Raw genomic sequence first — 7,343 nt, 5'->3', positions numbered from 1 at the left:
TTGTAGTTGTCTTAAATTCATTTAAAACACAGTAAAATCCTTCAAAAAATTGTTTTACAGCGTTAGATTACGAAAGTTCAGTATAAGAATGTGAAAGAAGCGGAAGCCACAAAATGTCAGCAAATGCCAGCTGATGAAAATGCATGACTGATCGGTCGAACCGCATGATTTCATATCATGTTCACACACAACTGACTCTAACTATCTGCCTCCTCCTGCTGTGGGATGCTGACAAATCATCCAGAGTGAATAATAGCAATAAGCTATTGATAAACAGAGCTGCTATGAACGGATCAGAGAACTTCATTTACACTTTGTCATAACTGATAAAAAGGGCAACTTATTCCAAACTGAATTAATTTAGGTAAACTAAGTTTTGTGAATGAAGGAACCCTTTAGCCTTCTTGTCAGTGAATAACTTGTGAATCAAGTCTGGCATTAGTTTAGGGTTTGCAAATTGATTTTAAATCAAGAACTGAGTGGAATAAATCAGTCAATATCTGAACTTAGGGATGAGACATCTTTTTTTTTTTCCAAAACAAAATTAACACAATGATTTGTTGTGTCTTGTATTCATACCCCTTCTCCACAAAGCTGGTAGAAATGTGCACCAAAAGACTTGCAGCTTAACGGCAGTGGAGGTTGGTTCAACAAAATATTTAATCAGGGGACATGAATTTAAATGCATGCTGCACTGATGTGTCAGGTTGAATAGTCACCAACCGCCCACCCCCCAAATCCCAGAGACCCCACAATGATAAGCAGCTGTAGAAAATGGATGGAGGAATGGATGAATATTTTTGCGAGACACTACATGTGGGAAAACCTGTAAGGTGTAGCACTAACTACATGGTGGTGATTTCATGCCTGGTCTTCCGCATTCAAATGACAATGTGGTTTTTAGCAGGACAAAGCATTGCTGTTTAGGATGGATGTATATTTCACTGCAAAGTGCCAAATAAAGTGAAAGAATGAGTTTTATTTCACCTTCTGACAGCACAAGAGTAACTTCATCCAATCATCACATGATAAATAATTACGCCTGTGAAAGATGTTTAAAATTTATTCTACAGCAGCACCTCTCATTGAAGGTAATTAAAACGCAGTTCTTGATAATAAAGACAAGCACAATTAGTTATTTGGGTATAATTGCATTTTTTTACTAAATGAATGACTTTTAACAAAAACAATATAAATGCAAATTTGATATTCTATAATTACCAACAAGTTTTTTCCTTGAACCAGTTGAACAGACATTAGGCCTTAGGTATCCTGGATGTACAGGGAGGAATGTGACAGGGCACAAACTTTGATTTGATAAATGATGAATAAAAAAATCACTTCAGGAAGCAGTGCCAAAGGTGGTTTTCATATGACTAATGAAGTTTCAAAAACCACAAACGAAAGCATACAATCCAGACAGAAAATCTGTTGTAAAAGAGAAGAAAAATTATTAACAGAATAATTAATCGTTAATCTGTACATAGAAAGTGATTGTTTTGGAACAAGGAAATGATTTGCTACAGCTGAACTGCTATAGTGGACGTGACTGTGTTGTTCAAATATCCACTGAGAAATAAAAAAAAACAAGACAAAATGTCACTACAAAATGTTCAGTCCATTATCATAAAATGGGAACAGTATGGTGCAATGTTAAACCTAACAAGATCAAAAAGCAGCCAGAGACCCAGGGTACCACTGGAGGAGCTGTGGAGAACCACAGCTGAAGCAGGAGAATATGTTGACATGAGAAATATTAGTTGTGCACTCCACAAATCTTCAGTTTGCCACAATCCATATAGTGGACACGGCAATCATGTGGGACAATATGCTCTGGTTAGAATAGAGCCTAGATGAATTTCTGTCCTGTATCTAAGATGCTATATGTGGTGGAAAACTAAATCCCTGAACACACCATGCCCCACTGTGAAACATGGTTGTGGCAGCATCATGCTTTGGGGATGCGTTTCTACAGAAGGGACAGGGAAGCTGAAAGAGGTAAAAAAAATAACTGATCTCTCACATAAAAATCTTGTTAAAAAGTTTCAAAGGTTAAGGTTTTACCATTACGAACTGTGAACAGCTCAGCTGTATCTTTACATGTGGTAAGACCTCTTGACTATTTGATGAACGTTTTCTGTTGTTTTAGTCTCTGAAACCAAGGTGAGAAGTTTAGTGGCTGCTTTGGAAGCATCCACCCCTTCAGCATGTTATTTTGTCATTTGTTTCGTAGTCTTACCCCACATTATTTCTCACAGATTCACCACTAAGTGAGACAAGTGTCTTTTACCTTTCCTTAAATGTAAAAATAAAATTAGATTTTATATTATTATTATAAAAGTAATGGCTAACATCTTTTGCTACACCCTCAAGTCATGCCTGTTGTTTCTCATAACATCGGTTGCAGAAGGATGAGGGGCACAAGTTTACACTAAATGTTCCTTGTCAGCTAATAAAACATCAGTTTTGTTACTACACATGCAGATATAGAGAAAAATGAAACTCATTTCTAGTCAGCAACTATGAAAAACAACAACTGTGGCTGGCAGATTTTATACGCTTCCAGTAATTAAATCAACATTAGTTCAATGAGCTTTAAACAACGCTGACACTGTGTTTGGTAAATCCAAACGAATAATTTTTTAGCACACACTAAATATTTACTTGGCGAAATATGTTTTTAAAATATGTTTTTACGCTATGCAACACTGAAGCTTGTTGATTTATTGATTCTGGCTTAATTAACCAAACATCAAAAGCTGCACTGTTGCTCATGAATGTATTCACACATCACAGGGACCATAAGTAAAGCTTTGTTCAAAGATTACATTTCTTCAATATAGAACATTTTAAGAGTTACTGGTCGTGGCTGGTTTGCTTGTAATATTAAGCAATAATCAACATTATACCAGCAATAATTACACAATTTACAAAAGTTACAGTGCTAATCTCACATTCAGTGGCTTGGCCTCAGTGAATAAAAACCTATTGTAATAAAATGTGTTTTGGGCGGTGCGGCGCTGATGGTGTAGGGGTTAAGCGCGCGACCATATACAGAGGCTACAGTCCTCGAATGGCGGCTGTCCCAGGTTCGAGTCCCGGACCCGGTGACATTTACCGAATGTCTCCCCCTCTCTCTACCCCTCTTTCCTGTCTACCTACTGTCAAAAATGGAAAAAATAAAGGCCACTAGTGCCAAAAAAATATCTTAAAAAAATAAAATGTGTTTTGGCAACTAGTCAGTTACACAAAGACTTTGCAGAAATCCTAAGCATGCCAAGACACAGTTCTGTTGTGTCACATGTATGTGTTAGAAACAGACCTGACATGTATAAGAACCATCATGGCCTTTCTTTAGCTGGTAACTGCTTTTGTTGTTTATAGTCACACTGTGTCTGACAGCTATCTTTACAGCTTACCTGGTTACATTACACTTCATAGCCAGTACACCTGCACACTTCATAGGCAGTACACCTGCAGCTCCCATAGATAACTAGAAGCACCAGCTTGCAGTGCGTTATGTCCCAAGGCTTTAAAAAACCTTGTTTTTTCTCACTGTCTGACCTTAAATAGGACAAAATGTTTCCTGTTTTACAGAAGGTAAGGTTACCAAAATCATTTCAATTTGATAAATGGACGAATAATGGCAGGAAACACATTTTTTTACAGAATTATTTTCTTCAAAGTTAAAAGTTTACAATTTGGGGGAAGCCCAGATGATTATGTCATTGCTCTGTAGGCTTCTGGTAGGTTAGTTCACAACATTTAAGTTTATTGATTGCACACCTGTAAATTAATTTTAAGAAAACACCTCAGTGAGCGATACTCCGGCGAACAGGACACGGTAAAAAAACAAAACAAAACAAAACAAAAAAACAACACCTCAAACATACTATTTTCATGTGTGACATTGTGAGGAAATTAAAAGAAATAAGCCAAGATGTCAGGAGGAGAGTTGTGGACCTCAAGAAGTCTAGTTCATCTTTGAGAACCATTTATAGATGCCTGAATGTGCCACCTTCATCTGTTCAAACAATTATAGGCAGACATACACAGCAAGAAAATGTCCAACCATCAAATTGTTCATGAGGAAGACAGGTTCTTTGTCCCAGAGATTAATGTGCTTTCCTCCAGATGTTTAGAGACATCTCCTGTGGTCTGACAGAACTAAAATGGAAATTCTTGGTGATGCAGGAAAAAAGAGGGAAACTTGCAAGCTTGAGGAACACCATCCCAATTGTAAAGCACGTGCTGGCAGTATCATGTTTTGGGGGTGTGGGGAACTAGTGCACTTCACAAAAGGGATGGCATCATAAGGAAGGAACGTCATGTCGACATATTTAAGACATATTTGAAAATCTCAAGACATCAGCGAGGAAGTTAAAGCTTTGACACAAATGGGTCTTCCAAACAAACACTGACCCTAAGCATAACATCAGATGATTGTCTTTAAGTGACTTAAGGTTAAAAAAGGCAATGTTTTAGTGCGGCAATCAAGAAATCCTGATCTCAGTCCCATAGAAAATGTTTGGACAGGGCTGAAAGGCTGTATGCAACCAAGGTGACCAACAAACCTGTGCTGAATGGGTCTAACTTTAGCAAACAATTATGAAAAGCTTGAAGGATTCCCAAAACATTTGTCTCATGTCATACAGTTAAAAAAATATTTCAACCAAATAATAAGGAAATGTATGAAAATTTTTCACTTTGACAAGTTAGATTTTCAAAAAAAGCCTATCCTAGATTTATCCTAGGATTTAGAAAAATAGCAAAAAATAGAAAACAATTTTGCTAATCTAACTGACCTAAAATAGGAAATATGTAATCTAATTTAGTATCAAACATTGCAAAAAAATAAGTTGTGTATTTTTATACAGTGTATACATTTCATTTCAAGTGTGAGTGTAATGCATAAAGTTTCAGTTGTACGAACGCATGGAGCTGCCACCCAGGCAAAAGAAAAATTGAGCACATTATAATGTGAAAACTTTATTGTTCCAACAATATACTATTATGCTAATACAATATGCTTTTTATGTTTGAACTATATATTATCATGTTATAACAAAATGACTTTTCACGTTTTTACAATATAAATATTATATTATACTAATGCGGTAATATTTTATTAAAAAAATGAAAATTATATTGTTAGAACAATAAATCTTTAACATTGTAACATGATACCTCTTATTGTAGGTAAACATAATATATGTTTACCTTATAACATTATAATGTTGAGGACAGTTTGTAGGAACTGATTAGGGTTTTATTTCATGCTTGGATTGAGCCATGGTGAAATTATGTTGCTACTCAGCAGTTCGGACAGTATTGTGATAATCACGTGTATGCTGAGAAGGAACTTAAAACACATGGGGCTTTACAGGAGGAAAAACTAGTCGGATCCGATTGAGGTGGCAGCATTTCTCATTGATCAACTGCATCGGAAGGTCCCTGGATACAAACGAGACAACCTGAACTGCATTCAGGCAGGTTATGCTGTCAAGCAGAGTACTGTGAGACATTTTTTAGATGTACCTGGACCCATACAGGATTTGTGCAAAGAGAGAATTGGCCAAAAAATTACCCCAAACTAATGTGGCATGTTGACTCCAATGACAAACTGAAGCCTTTTGAATATGTGTAGATTCTGCATTCTAGCGCGAAAACATTTGGTTCTAACAATATATTTTTGATGTTTGCACAATAAATTATCATTTTATACAATATAAATATATTATAAGAAACGTTATTTTGTTATAACGTGATAAATATGCATTTTGTAATAAGGTGACTATATTGTTCAAAGTAAAGTATATTGATGATAAAGATGATTACTTCATCCTCAACAACTGAGACAACATTGGAAGTAACTGTAGAACCTGATTTGTGTTTGGACTGTTTTGATCTTGTGAAGCTTCCAGAGTTATCAGAAACATTAGCTTCATCTAAACCTTCAACTTGTATGTTAGACCCAATCCCAACCAAATTATTTAAGGAAGTGTTCCCTCTGATTACCAGCCCCATTTTAGGTATGATTAATCTATCTTTAGTAAATGGATATGTACCATTGGCTTTTAAGGTAGCTGTAATTAAACCTTTACTTAAGAAACCTTCGCTTGATCGAGATGACTTAATAAATTACAGACCTATATCCAATCTTCCATTCTTATCTAAAATTCTTGAGAAAATAGTTGCTAATCAAATGTGTGAGCATTTACACAGCAATGACCTGTTTGAAGAGTTTCAGTCAGGTTTCAGAGCTCATCATAGCACTGAAACAGTTCTGCAGAAAGTCACTAATGATATTCTTATGGCCTCAGATAATGGACTTATGTCTGTACTGGTTCTGTTAGATCTCTAGATCTCAGTGCTGCATTTGATACAGTCAACCATAATATTCTCTTAAAAAGACTGGAATATGCTGTAGGGATCAGGGGAACAGCGCTAGGCTGGTTTAAATCTTATCTGTCTGACAGATTCCAGTTTGTTCATGTAAATGATAAATCATCTTTAAACTCCAGGGTTAATTGTGGAGTACCACATGGTTCAGTACTTGGGCCAATTCACTTTACTATATATATATATATATATATGCTTCCAATAGGTAAAATGATCAGGCAGCATAGGATACATTTTCACTGTTACGCTGATGATACTCAGCTTTACTTATCCATAAATCCTGATGAGCCCAACCAGTTAGATAAAAACTTGGATGACTTTAAATTTTTTGCTTCTAAATTCAGAAGAGAAGTTGCCGTCTTTGGACCGGAGTCTTTAAAAAAGAAACTGCTTAGTCAATCACTTAACCTGGATGGCATTAAATTGAACTCTGATAATAAAGTAAAAAACCTTGGTGTTATTTTTAACTAGGACATGTCATTTAAATCCCATATGAAACAGGTTTCTAGGATTTCCTTCTTTCACCTCCAGAACATTGCCAAAATTAGAAATATCCTATCCAGGAGTGACGCTGAAAAACTAGTCCATGCAGTTGTTACTTCAAGGCTGGACTATTGTAATTCTTTACTATCAGGATGTCCACAAAATGCAGTTAAAAGCCTTCAGCTGATTCAGAATGCTGCAGCAAGAGTTCTGATTTAAAAAGAGAGAACATATTTCCTCTACTTTAGCTTCCCTTCATTGGCTCCTTGTTAAATCCAGAATATAATTTAAAATTCTCCTCCTCACATATAAAGCCCTTAATGATCTAGCTCCATCATACATCAGAGATCTGATTGTTCCATATGTTCCTAACAGGGCACTTCTTTCTCAGACTGCAGGTTTACTGGTGGTTCCTAGAGTCTCTAGAAGTAGAATGGGAGGCAGATCCTTTAGTTATC

The sequence above is a fragment of the Girardinichthys multiradiatus genome, chromosome 20, assembly GCF_021462225.1.
Source record: "Girardinichthys multiradiatus isolate DD_20200921_A chromosome 20, DD_fGirMul_XY1, whole genome shotgun sequence".
Classification (NCBI taxonomy): Eukaryota; Metazoa; Chordata; class Actinopteri; order Cyprinodontiformes; family Goodeidae; genus Girardinichthys; species Girardinichthys multiradiatus.
Note: the sequence above shows the minus strand (reverse complement) of the source record.